Source organism: Hordeum vulgare, chromosome 7H, assembly GCF_904849725.1.
Source record: "Hordeum vulgare subsp. vulgare chromosome 7H, MorexV3_pseudomolecules_assembly, whole genome shotgun sequence".
Lineage (NCBI taxonomy): Eukaryota > Viridiplantae > Streptophyta > Magnoliopsida > Poales > Poaceae > Hordeum > Hordeum vulgare.
Window position 1 is genome coordinate 11,171,667 of NC_058524.1, and position 15,057 is coordinate 11,186,723.

Sequence of the window (15,057 nt, forward strand, 5' to 3'; positions counted from 1 at the left end):
GAGAGGGCGTAAGAGATACTTATCATAGAAAAAAGATATATATGGGATCATACTATAAAACAAGTCTCACATAAAATGGTGTCCTAACATATACTCCCTCCGTTTCTAAATATTTATCTTTTCAAATATTAAACTACGGACAACAAAATAAGTGAACTTATACTTTAAATTATGTCTATATACATCCGTATGTAGTCTGTAGTGAAATATCTAAAAAGATAAATTTTAGAAACGAAGGGAGTATATCCTATGTAATGACTGTACTTGCGATAATCTTGGTTTGCACAAAATGACATTACAATAATTAGTTTACCACAAGATGACAACACATTGCATGAGAGCAGATTAATGGTATGTATATACCTTGAGAAATAATCCAGTGATGAGATTCGTCCAAGATCAGCGGACATCAGCGGACCTTTATATACTCCAGATTAATGGTCCATGATTTGCACTGACGAACCTGGCAACGATGATCCGCGATGCCGATGAATATCCAAATTCAGATACGGAGGAGACACAACGAGCACCAAGCCACCAAGGACAGCTCCCAAGTGTTGGCTGACCAACAGGCTACGGTATAAGCAGCCGGCGGCGTAGCGATGGAAATATTGGTATCGAAGTCATCTAGGGTTCGCCTACTCGAGGATGTATTCCATCAGGATAATCTGGACAATTAGGCCTTAAATTATTACGCCTGTTAGGCTTGGGCCACGTGACATTAAGGTCACTACTCTAATGGCCGTAACTAAATTACCATAGCCTGCCTAATCTCTTTTTAGCTGATAGCCTGCCTAATCTAGTACATAATCTAGTACATTTAATTAGCATAGCCCCTGTTGAAATTTAATGAGGGTGGCCGATCGTTGGGGGGGCCTGGCCCCCGCTCGCCCCCCCCCCCCCCCCCCCCCGCCCACTGGCTCCGCCACTGCAGTCCTCATATTCTCAAACAAATTGGTTGGCTGAGGTCGTTTGGATAGCGTGCTAATTGTCCATAAACAACACCATTTAATTTCTCTCTTGTCCAATCTCTACCCACCTAGATCGTGTTGCCCTTTTTTAGGCTGCTCATAGTGGAGAGTAATATATACTCCCTCCGTCTCGGTGCATTAGGCATATTAGAAGGTGCACTGCAACCTAGGCACGTAGAGATTGGATAAAGAAGAAATTAAACTATAGAGGAAGCCAATCACACTCTTTCTTTCTCAACTAAAAACATGCTATTAATTAGAAGATCTCTTCAAATCCAAAAAACATGCCTCATAAATTACATGCATTGGTCCTTCAGTTAATAGATGATGTCTAATTAATATGCATGCAACTAGTACTACTGTAATGTGCCTTAGCGTTTTGAGATTATTTGATTTTCATAAGATGCCTAATGCACCGAGACGGAGGGAGTAGTAGTATCATGCATATGTTACTATTGTATGGTACTACCTTCATAGTGCATAGTAACATAAACTAGTATCATAGGTAATCTCATTTATTGACATGCATGACACATAGTAGCATAGCATTTAACATGTTACGGTATCTACCTACGTTACTCTAATCCTCTCTCTCTTCTTTAATTACTTGCCACATCACCATGTTTGCTAGTCCCAAGACTATGTTACTAGCTATGATACCCCCACTATGGCCAGCCTTAGATGCCCTATGTACAGGGACGGAGAGAGTACATGCAATTGGAGCCCCAATTGGTTGCATGGGTGGACCCTGCGACACCTAGATCTACCGTAGCAAACGAGCATCACCTCTCTCGAATGCATGCACACTCACACAAAGATGAACAATCAACTAAATTTGAAATCTCTTGATGATCCATTTTTATGCTACGGCAAGTGAGTGTGTGTTATGGATCCAATGTCAAGGATAGTGCGGTAAAATCCATGTGTTATTTGCCTTGAGATTTTAATATCTTTTTTAGTCGAAACACACTCTATTTATTGATCAAGAGACAAGTTCATAGTGATACAGCTTAGGCCAAGAGTATTAAGGAGCCACACATAGCGTGCTATCTAAAGAAAGACCTCAAGCATGTTTAGCAAGACTATGTGCCTCGTAATTGGTTTCTCTTTCTTCAAAGATGAAGGAGCGACAAGTTGATTGTGCTTGCATATAAGTCACCTGTGTGTTGTTGGGAATATACTTGCCCACACCTTGGCAATCCGAGGCGATCGGTACATCCGTTAGTGACAGATCAAGGGTGCGCGCAAGAGCTTCTCCTTTAGAGATGCATGATTGGTAATACATGAACACTAGACAATTTCCGGCTCGTTGCAGCGGGAATTGTTGGCAATATGTTTACATGATACTTGTTTGTGTGAAACATGAGCATTACAATTAGAAATATGATCATAAAAGTACAAATGTATAAAATTTATTACATTTGATTAGTTTATTGTTGTGAAATAGTTGTGAAACACAAGTATCATAGTGATTTTAATATTCCTTGAAGTTGTCCACGCGGGTGAGGATGACTCTCTCCCCACGCTTTGTTGCGATAACTTTGTTAAAAATCCATAAATAGTTGCTAAATCTAATAAAAAGAAAATATAAGCTTGGAAATCAATAAAACAACGTGTTTAAAATAAAATTATGCTTTTTTCAATTACTTAAAAATGTCATTTTGAAAAGAAATGTCATTGATAATTTGTTGAGAGAACAAATGTGGATAAGTGTGTCACTCATAGAAACTTAGTTTGAAAGCGGAACATTAATTATCATACGGAGAGCAGGTTTTTGGTACTCCCTCCGTTCCTAAATATAAGTCTTTCAAGAGATTTCACTAGGTGACTACATATGAAATAAAATAAATGAATGTACACTCTAGAATATGTCTATATACATCCGTATGTAATCTTTTAGTAGAATCTTTAGAAAGACTTATATTTAGGAACGGAGGGAGTATGCACCCTTCAATTAATTGTGTGTAGTCCATATAAGTGGATATGAAACCAAATAATTCATGTGTTTATAATTATGGATTCAATTGAACTAAAAGATGCATGTTAGAAAATCGAGTAATCCATCTATGCCAAATTATACAAAAAATATGTCTGATTCCCACCAGTAACTACTAAACCACAATACAGGCACATACATTCCACTATCCATATCCTAACAAACTATTTTTTATATACCCCTAGTTCTTGTTTTCTAGCCATCAACATATCGCAAGTCTCCTTGACTAGTGTGATTGATCTTAAGCGGGAGTTGGACCTTTCCGAGGCGGCTAACCGTGACCACCTTCTCCTTGTTGAAACACTCAAAATCCTCAAGCCCGGGCCGCAATGCGTTAGCATTTTTGCGGTGGCGGGTGTCCATATTGTCCGAGGTCAAGGACCCGTGTTGGACACCACAAACACCTCGTCCTCGTTGGAGTCGGATGGTTGGGGCACTGATGCGGATCTACAAGACCGCAGACGGATCAACTACATTTTCCCCTGACCTCTTGCCACGCGGGATTAGCTGTGAGAGCCATTGACTCGGGGAATCGTGGCAGGCTCATAGGTGACGAGGACTGGCGATCGCCCGCAGGGGCCAAAGGTGGCGGGCGCTACTAGACGTCGACCTTCTCACTAGGGAGTGCGCAGACCACCATAAGCTGGCTTGGTCGAGCAACGGAGCTAGCGCTTCTCCGTTGGGCCATCGAGGAGGGCACAGACTTCAACGAGCTTCCACCCCTATTCACGCGCGATCGATGGAAGGTGATGTGGATGGCCAGATCCTCGCGATGTGCCAATCCATGGGGTTGGATTCAGACGAGGAGCCGCGGCTAGATCCGATAATTGTGGCGACGTACGATCGCTTGATAGTGGATTGGGATACCTATGGATGGATTGTTCACTGTTGCAGACGACAGTGAGGGTCTGGTATTATTCTACGGAACTGATCTAAAGATTTTATATATGCATCTCTTCGAATTTGTTCAACCGAAATGAATCCACTCGTAGTTGAGATTAGTGCTCTAAAGGAATGTATTGCTTTGGCAGTTTAGCATATTAAGGCACCATTGATTATCCAACCTAATTGCTCGGTTGCACTGAAAATGATATGGTTGATCACAATCTTGATTCCTGTTGTGGACATCTTATGAATGAAAATAAAGTTACTTTGCAAGACTGTTAGTCTATCATCCAGAAATTAGATCGAGCAAATTAGGGTTGTTGTCTTCTTAGAGAATTGTCGTAGACCTGAGGGACGAACCATGTGTTTGTTACATTACTTACCTGAATTTATCTCAAGGCTATTGCTAGTCGATTGTTACCATGTTACTGCCATACACAGTGGCGAAGCCATCTTGTACTCCCTCCGTTCCTAAATATAAGTCTTTTAAGCGATTTCACTAAGGGCTACATACAGAGCAAAATGAATGAATCTACCCTTTAAAATATGCCTATATACATCAGTATGTAGTCATTTAGTGGAATCTCTGAAAAGACTTATATTATGAAACGGAGGGAGTAGCTCTGTAGACTACACATGAATTTAGCAAACAGGAGAACCTCATGTATGCGTACAACACCGTTGACCAAACAAGTTAGGAAAAATGACTTCCCAGATCCACGTGACATCACAACGTCCAGATGCTGCCACCACCACTAGCCATACAGGAATAAAACACAATGCATTCCATCGCAAAAAAGCAATCAAAGGATAGAAAAGGGGATGTGATAAATGAGAAATTAATGGGAACACATAAATGGTGAGATGCTCATCTCACCATTTGTTGGATGTATATCTGTGCTATTTAAGGATAGAGTTAATAATGTCTAAAAAATCAATGCCCGTGGAGTATAAAAGATCACATTTATTGGATGGATATGTGTGCTATTTAAGGATAGAGTTAAAAGATCACATTTATTGAATGGATATGTGTGCTAGTACTCCGTATTTAAGAATAGAGTTAATAACATCCAAAGAAAGAAAGAATAATCAATGCCCATGGAGTTATATAAACCCTAGTACAGGGACATAGCTGCTACGACATATTGACAAGAACAGTAGCAGAACAATAAGAAAGCTAGCTACTCAGGTACTCCTAATGGCGCTTATCAAGAACAATGGGCAGGCTATGTGCCTGCTGGCTCTTGTTGTCATGTCTACCACTTCCCTACCCTCTCTTGTAGAAGGAAGAATCATGGGTACATTTCTTTCGTCTTCTTTTATCTTAATATTTTCATACACATTTGGATGTTAGTAACTGGGAAGTTACTATTATGATCCCATGTGTGCAGATACGAAGGGCGCGATGGTGGACACGTCCTGTTTTGTTATGAAACATTGCACACTCGATCTTTGTCACAAACAATGTTTAGCACGTGGATATGATAAGGGTGAAAGCGACTGCATATCTTTCACAAAAAACCAATGTTGCTGCTTTGCGAAGGGAACGCCGCCATCGACATGATGGATAACATACACACCATCCCCTGTGAATGTCAAATAAGACTATTTGACGTGATTGATGAAGAGGATTCAATAAAATTTAAACTCTATCTAGTTATTGGTTAATGTATAACTGTCAAGTGTGAGCAAGTCCATCGTTGTCCGTGGAGTGGAATCGTTCATGTATCTTTGCACATGGTCTCACTGAATTTTTCAATAAATGGCTACTTTACTAACTCAAAATATAGTATCAAACAAATACAAAGCATAATGAGTAGTGCATGGTCTCTGCATAGCTAGAATGCACACAACTAACATACAAAAAAAGCTGACATGTTGACACAAATAAAGTTGTATAAGACTAACACAATACCTATATCGAAGGAGGTGGTGGACCGATCCAAAGATTATAGTGCCATCTTGTGTCCTTCATGAGGCATGAATGTTTGATTGGACAAAAATTGAAGGACCTAGGGGGGTTAGCCAGCACAACCCTTTGTCCTTCCTACAAGAAATTCCTTAGGACAAGTACTACTGTATGTGCGATTTAGTCACCACTTAGTTTTTATTAAGAAAACTTTACGAGATTACTCATAATATTCTATATTTAAATAGCTAGGCCAGACATATTTCTCTCAGCATGTAAACATGTCACCCCATCATTCAACCGCATAAAAAAACATCTCAACATGCAACTATGAATATTAAAAAATCACTTCAACATGCAACAAATGCATGCATGTAAAATTCCATTCGATTATGCTATTTACATTTAATTCTTATATACTTTCAAAAAGTACTATTCCAGATACTACTAATGTTTCATATAAAAAAACTTTATTATAATATCACAAAAGTCCCTCAACCATGTATGGCGCATCATCTAGTTTATTAAATACGACTTGCATAACGATTAGCCCGAAACATCCAAAGCAACTCAAGGACTTTGAGTCTTAGACGACAAGCATATAAAATATACAAATTATCTAGGGAATAGTACCAGATAAGTAGGACTTCTGAAGACAAAGAATTGGATGGCCTTGGAGAATGGACTACGGAACGTAGTTTAGCACTGAGTTGTACTAGTCTGCCATAGGGGGCGGTAAGAGCATCGCGAACAAATCTCCTGCAATTTAGATGAGTATGGCCCTGTTTGTTTGAGAAGTAATGGGACTTTTTTTTAGTCCCAACTTAAAAGTCCCTAGTCCCTATCCGTTTGTTTTCAGGGACTAAATAGAGACTAGAGGTCATTAAATGACATGTAAAAAGACCATGTTATCCTTAGTAATGTAGTAGTAGTTATTAAATTACATGCTAAAAGTAGGGGCATTGTTGGAAAAAGTGCCAAAAAGTCCCTCACATAGGTACTTCTTCAAATAGTCCCAAACACCCCACTTTAGTCCCTAAAAGTCCCTCCTGTTTGTTTCACATGGGACTTTTTGAGACTTTTTTTAATCCCTACACCAAAAAGTCCCTGAAAACAAACACCACCTATAAACAACCAAGCATCCTTTAGAGGAGTATATTTACTTACTCCTTTGAAAACGCGCGGTTGTTATGCAAACCCCTAAATTTAATTTCTTAAAACTTACATTTGACTCATACATTTCGTCAAACATTTGCTATGCATCTCTAGGATGAGCAACGACCATGGTAACCATGTCGGGACGAGAAACACCGGCGAGGAAAATGCTTCATCGACAAACCAAGGACGCTGCGCGCCTGACGCCCCACCCGACGCCGCCTGACGCCGCCCCGCCGACGTCGCCCGCCATGTCATATCCAAAGAGGTATGTAAAGAAGTATTGTAGCTGCCAAATTTAGCCAACCTTAGAAGATGTTTCTTACATAGGTCATGCGGTTCTAGTTTGTTTTTGGAATGCAGATGACGTCTACATCCTTTTTATGCAGCTATCAAATTTTAGAAAATGTAGGTGTTTGGAAGGATATTTTGGCCGACAACTCCCAAGGTGGATGACGTCAACATTATTATCATCATCATCCCTGGGTTGCCTGGGGACTCTATGGATGGAAGGCCTGGTTTGCTGCTCACAACTTCCTGCTGGCTTGTGCCAACTCCCTTATTTGGAGGAACTTCAAATCCGGCATGCTCCATCCATCAAGCGTGTTGGACCAGAATTCCTCCAGCCCTACAACTACAATCGCCATGGTGCTCGTCCTTTCCTGGTGGTACATGCCTTTCCGAGATTACGCAGGATGACCTTAGTCGGAATGCTTCAGTGGGAAGAGTGGGTGTGGGAGGAGCAAGTGGAAGCCTTTCCTGTTTTGGAGGAGCTTTTCCTACAGAAGTGCAAGCTGAGTCTTACATTGGTTCCTCCTGGCCTTGCCTCCAATGCACGGGCTTTGAAAATGTTAGATATATCTTCGGTACAGCAAATTAAATTACTGGAGAAATTTGCTTCTGTTACCGAGCTTCAATTAAATCACAACCCTGACCTGGAGCGGATCACCAATCTCCCCAATCATCATAAGCTTACCATCATGAACTGCCCGAAGCTGAATGTGTTAGAGGGTGTGCCTGCACTCCAGATTCTGGAGCTAGAAGATTATGCCATGGAGGAACTTCCGTAATACATTCGTGGTATAAAGCCAAGACATTTGCAGGTAGACTGTAAGCTATGGTTGCTTGCCTCAGTAGCTGCAGGGCGATCTTGCACTGAGTGGGTCAAGTTCAGCCATGTCGAACATGTGAAGACATATGCAGACGATGGAAACAATCTCAGAACATTGTACGTGTTGTACACAAGAGATCCCTACAGCTTGGAGACAAATACCAACCACCCATTTGTATCTGCAGGTAATTAACATACGAGCTTCATCTTTATTTTACTCGAGCGTTCTGACAATAGTTCGTTTCATTTTATGTCCTTCCATATATGCTTATATCGGAATATATTTCGTACCTTTTCGTTCCACTTGAGTACGTCGTTTGTAGATATGCAACTTCAGTTATAGCAAGTATTAGCTGTGAATGCGGGCTGTGTGATGGCCATTTGTATCTGCAGGTAAATTGGCATTTGAGCTGTGTCTTTATTTATTCAAGTGCCCTGCCATTAGTCTCATTCTGTGTCCTTCCACATGCTCATTTTCTAAATATATTTAGTACATTTTCGCTCCACTTGAGTACATCATTAGTAGATATGTGAATTCAGTTTTAGCAAGTATTAGCTGTGCATGCGGGCTGTGTAATGCCTACTTTGTGATTTGGCTTCTCTCCCGTATGTTGCTAAATATCTCGGTATTTCTGTCGCTTGTTTTCCTAGGTTTCTTGGAGTTCAACAAAACTAAGGCGCTATCCTTTTTATAGTTAAAAAGTTCGTATCATGACTGTTGGAGTCCATTCAAAGTTAATGTATAGCTCTTGGCTCTTGCCTTGTAAGTCATGGACAGTTGTGTATTTTCTTGCCTTGCAGGAACGTTATCCTCTTCTATGGTGGACACACAAGGATTTGAGTCTGTATTCAAGATGAGAAGAAGTACCTTCAACTATGTCTGCGGCTTGGTGTATGTGCCATCTTTAGAAGATATGAGCAGCTGCACCTTTGCCGATGGCAGGGTGCTGTCTCTACAAGATCGAGTAGCCCTTGCTCTGTTAGTGCTGAACTCTAGTGAGCCTGTGGAGACCATTGGATCCTCTGTTGGTGTGAACGAATCAACCGTCTCACTGGTAACTGATAGCTTTGTTGATGCTATGGTGGCGAAAGCAGGAAAGCACTTGGGCTGGCCATACCCCGATGAAATGGAGAAGACCAAATCCAAGTTTCATAAGATCCATGGTCTGCCAAACTGCTGATCATGAGACAGGTTATAGTCTTGTACTGCAAGCCGTCGTTGATCCAGATTTGAGGTTCATCCGTGGTGCATGGCGATGGTCAGACAGCAGGACCCAGTCTGGTATTATTTTGCACGACTCTGAGCTCTTCCAGAGCTGCGAGAAGGGCAAGTGCTTGAACGGCAACAACCTCAAGGTATCTTTAGATGGATCGGAAGTTGGGGAATATTTAATTGGTGATGCAGAATACCCTCTTCTCCCCTGGCTGCTGACACCTTATTTTTTTTTTAGAAAAAGAGGATGGCCCCCGGCCTCTACATCTGGAAGATGCATGCGGCCATTTTATTGATTATTCTCGAGGACCTTACAAAGCAGTACAACAATATGCCTGAATTCACCATCTTGGCAACATCTGCTGCCACTCCTATCCATATGATGAAGGGGTGCAAGCTGGACCAAATACCCAGACCTCTCACCTAAGCCTAACATCTAAAGCCGGAGACCCTGATCGAGCCACATACCGGCTCCGGGGTACAAACCGGTCCGACGCACTCACATGTGTCGTCGCCGCCATCTTTCACTGGTCCATCTTCAGATCAGATTGAGGTACCAGCCTTGGCAGGTGCCTCCGCCATCGACGCCACCATGACGCCAAACGACGACCTCCACCTACGCGAGTCCATCTCCAAGCAGGACGGAGATCCATGCTAAGATAGGATCGCACCACCGCCGTCGCCCACCACCCACAAGCGCCACCCAGCCCCAAGGTTCCAAAGCGGCGCCTTCAAGAAGGGAACGGCGCCGTGAGCGCCGCCGCCGCCCAACAAAGTTAAGGCTTTCGCCCGGAAGACCTAGGGAAAGGGGAAGTGAGGGGATCGGTCCATACCGACGCCTCCAAGGAGGGGAACGGCGCCCTCAGGCGTCGCCGTCGACGCGGCCGACCATGGCCGACCAGGGATTTCGCCCGAACTAGATCCCCACCACTAGCAACACCTCCTGTACAAAACCGGCAATCCAAGGAAGCGCGGCCGAACAGGGAAGGAGGGGAGGCGCAAGATCGCGCGCACCGGCCACTGCAAAAGCCGTCTTCGGACGCCAGCGACCACCGGATCCCGCCGCCCGCGCGGCCGAGACGCCGGATCCACCTCCCGCACGGCTGCTAGCCTGCCGTGCCTCGCCAATGGAGCCGCCGCTCCAGATCCGGGACTCCGCATCCAGAGGCAGGGCAGCCTAGGCCCCGCCACCACCATCCTTGGCGCCCCGGGCTTGCCCGGCGGCTGCCTCAGGCGGCGGCGAGGAAGGGAGGGGGAGGGGGAGGGGGAGGCGATTAGGGTTGGGCTGCTGACACCTTATAACCAGCTGGAAAATGAGGACCACCCAAACTTTCATTATCAAGCCGAGTTCAACAGGAGACACGCTGCAGCCAGAACCGTCGCACTGACAGCGTTGGCAAGGCTCAAGGAAACATATAAGTGGTTGCTGAGAGGGACGTGGCGCCCGAAAGATCGAAATACTGCATTCCACGCGTGCTTGATGTTGCATAACATAGTGATAGACTTGGAGGAAGGTGAAGGTGAAGTTGAACCATACCGTATGGATGTGGATGTTGGCACTGATCCGTCGTCAATGCAGCGATCCGCTCATCTGATACGCTGCAGCACACAAAGAGCAAGCAAGCAGGCTACCTGATGGATGGATACTTCAGGTAGTACTAACACTTGTACGTACGCTGCGGCACAAAGAGCAAACAAGCAGCCTAGTAGCTGGATGGATTTTATCCTGGCTAGCTAGCTTCGATGGAGTCGCCAGAACACACAAGGCTAAAACATACTTGACGCGAGTTGATTGCCAGAGGCTCCTGTCGAGACAGTGCCAACAGTGGATATACAGAGAGTGCGCAAGTTAGCAGACGAGGACGCTGCCAGAGCGAGGGATATACTGGCCCGGTACTGCTTGACCAGCATGTCATCGCGATCTGGAGGTAAATTAGCACAGATGCTCCTAGCTAGCTACAGTACATCTTAATTTATGAGGTTGCTCTGCCCACATACACGACATAGTTTGTTCTCTTTGTTGATTCCAGCCTTGTTCATGTGTACATGCATAGGATAATCATGAAGTAGCTTCCGGCTCAGGGGCAACTAAAGTGCACGAGCAGCAGACGAAGAGAGACAATGCTAGCTAGCTGGCTAGCCAGGAAGGGGAGCACACCATCGTCGTCACCGCTTAACTCGGTACTACTGTTTTTCCTGCCACATTCCCTAGCCTTAACGCCCATGTTGGCTGCATCGGGATTTACACATAATAACCGTTTCCCTTCATCTTTTTTGCTCCTACTCCTTCTGTACCTAAATAATTGTAGTTCCCAACTATAATTTTTTTAGATACAGAAGAAGTACATCTTTTATACTCTTCCTTCGTTTTTAAATGTAAGTTTTTTTAAAGATTTTATTATAGACTACGTATGAACGTATGAACGGAGGGAGTAGTATGGTACATTGGAGAAGCTTGAATTCCCCTGGTGATATGATGAATTTTTTTTTTGGAAATTAAATCTAGCCAATGCACGTATCTGCAATCAAGTCAATTAGCAGCAGAACAGCAGAACAGTACCGTACTGTACGGGAAGTGAAATCTTACCTACTAATAAAGCAAATAGTGCTTCTTCCGTACGTCATCCAAATTGCCCTTAAAGTTGACTAAAATTATCCACCAATGCCACCTATAAGTCATAAAAAACGTTTCAAACAGGAAAATCTCCGAACTGGGCCGGCCCATGTAGGCACCTCCTATATTACGCTCTGGACGTTGGAAAAAAATGCAGCACACCTGTTTGAGCCGGCCCATGCGTGGCCGCCTGTTTTTTTAGTTTAGTTTTTTTTTCTTTTCAGTTCCTTTTTGTTTTTCTACTTTAAATAATTTTGAACTTCAAGCAACTTTTTTCAATTTTAAGAAACTGAGAATTTCGAAATAACATATTCAAAAAACATATTTTTTGGAGAATTCAAAAACTACTCAGAAGTTTTGCAAAATGTTTGTATATAAAAAAATGTTTAAACTTTGAGAAAATGTCCATAAAATAAAAAAGTCAACGATTTTAAACAAAAGTTCGTGTAAAAATCTTAAAAATAGTTCGTGCCTCTGTTTTTAGTCTCATTTTTTATTTACATTTTTCTGTTCCATTTTTTATTTATAATAAAAAAACTTTTGCAATTTATAAAACTGGGAATTTTGAAATAAACGATTGAAGAAAATATAAAATGTTTGTGAATTCAAAAAATGCTCAGGATTTTTGTAAAAATATTCGTATATTCAGAAAAATATTCATAATTTTGAGAACAATGTTGGTGAATACAATAAAAGTCCATGATTTTGAAAACAAGTTTGTGTGTTATTTTTTTAGTGCAATTGAAAAAATGTTTAGTAATTCAAAAAATGTTCATGCATTTCAAGAAATTTGTTAAAATTTTAAAGACATAATATGATCAGCACCATTGAAGATTATAATTGTTTTTCTCACGTTGCAACGCACGGGTTCTTTTGCTATAATAATAAAGCACGCAGTGCTTCTTCCGTCCGTTGTGGTCGTTTTGCGGAAAACCCCCTGAAGTTTTCCAAAATCAACCCGCAGTCCAGATTTAATTGAGGGACGAATTGTTTTTTCGTTTTTACAGGAAACCCCTTGTGCTTTTCGGAAATCAACCCGCGGTACATAACACAGTAAGAGAACGAATCGTTTTCTGGACTTTTTGTAGAAACCTCCTTCAGTTTTCATAAAATAAACCCGCAGTACATACTTGAGTAAAAAAAACAATCACTTTTCGTACGTTTTCGAAAACACTCCTACAATTTTTAATTAATTAATCTGTAGTTCAATTATAAGTGCAAAATACTTTAAAAAATTATATTTTTTAAACAGTAACTCCAATTTTACATTATTATATATGAAAATTTATTAGAAAAATATGTAAAATCTGAATATAATGTTAGTTTATCTATTTAATTTTTTAAAATTCTGTTTATAATGTAATTTAAATCAATAGTGATGCGCACAATCTAAATATAATATTATTTTATTTATTTAATAATTTTTAAATAATATTTATGCTGTAATTTTAATCAATAGCGTACAATCCATTTTTCATAACGAGGCCGATCCATGTTGTTAATTAATCCGCGGTCCAATTATAAACAGTTATATCTTTTAAACTGTAACTCTAATTTTAAATTATTACATATGAACTTTCATTCAAAAAATGTGTTGAATCGAAATCTAATGTATCTTACCTATTTAATTTTATAATTTCTATTTATAATGTAATTTGAATCTATAGTGATGTGTACAATCTAAATATGATGTTATTTTACTTATTTAACATTTTTTAAAATTCTATTTATGCAGTAAGTTCAAATAGAGATCTCAAGTCATGATTATTAGGTTAAAACGTGTTGGATGATTTGCTTCCGTTGCAACGCACGAGCTCCTTTGCTAGTATACCCTGATACCTTAAAACCTTGATGTGAGCAGGAAGCAAAAGCTCTACGGCCGGCCGTGTGGGTCTGCGCCTCATCATCTCACGGGTCAGATTCAGATGAATGTGCCCGAAATGTTCTGCAAGCCCTCGCACTAGTCCCAAAAGGGTGATTCGATGCCCGCCACGCCGCCACACGACACGGTCATGAGTCCCGGCGGTTTTATTTCATTCGTGGTCATATATTTGGAAAGAGACTAGTGCTATGTACATATTTCATTATATATGTAATAATCGGCGACAAGCTTTTTTATGCGCAGGACAAGAATGAAAAACCGATGGCAGGACCAGGAACAATCATGTGATATTATGATGGAGATTCTTTCTCTCTCTTTTTTCCCCCTTCGTGATGCCATGCCATCATGGCGGATCATATCGAAATTATGGAAACGGGGATACATCATCTGGAATTACATTTTTTTGAGACAAATCATCTGGAATTACATGGACATGTTTTTTGCGAAATGCACGGTAAAACAAGGAGCATCGCTAACTGACCGCGGCATAAAAAAAAGAGTGCTCCTTTTTTTCTTTATAGAATGCTAGCCGAATGCCCGTACGTTGTCACGGGATAATAGACTTAGACATGAGGCATTGCTAAAAAAATCAAGTATAATTTCATACATATATATTTTGAGAACAGAGTTGTAGGTGCCATACATATATTTGTTGCAATCAGTTCAAAATAAATCACACACATTTCTCTGCCATGTAGTTCTTTGGGAAGTCAATTAATCGCATGCTAGAGTATTAGAAAGTCCATGTTTTGCTTTTCCATTTTTTGCGAATGGAGGGGATTCTGAAATGCAAGTTTCAATTCGTTTCCGATCACTCCGCTTGAGTAGCACTTGTTGTTATTGTCCCAGATGTTATTTCATATAGGCTACCTTGCTATGTTGTATAAGATACTCCATATAGAAGGTCAAGCTTGAAAAAGGTACAATTCTCGACTTGTCGACAATCACGTCAACGGGATGACAAAATTCAGTCTTTAAATAAAAATAAAAATAGTATAAAATACTGAAATTGTTCAACCAAGTGTCAGTTTATTTATTTTATTCGTTTCATAGCATTTTATTTATGCCAATCGGGAGGCATTTGCTTAATTTTTTTCGTTTCGCAGACCACAAATGCTTTTATTTTTCGTTTAGCATACATCATCCTGCTCAGTTGAAATTTTTTGTTTCTAGCCCACAATCCCCTTTATTTGTGTCACCCACAAAAGTAAGACGGGATTTTTTGATTCATATCCCACGATCCATTTTATTTTGGCCTCCCAAGATTTTTCGTTTTGCAGTAAACAATCCCCAATTCCTTTTATGTATTAAGCACAGCTCA

At 41.1% G+C, this 15,057-nt stretch overlaps 1 pseudogene; it reads left to right on the forward strand.

Moving 5' to 3' along the window:
* The first annotated feature begins 8,797 nt into the window (after positions 1 to 8,797).
* Positions 8,798 to 10,876, forward strand: LOC123408009 (annotated as a pseudogene).
* The last annotated feature ends 4,181 nt before the right edge of the window (positions 10,877 to 15,057 follow it).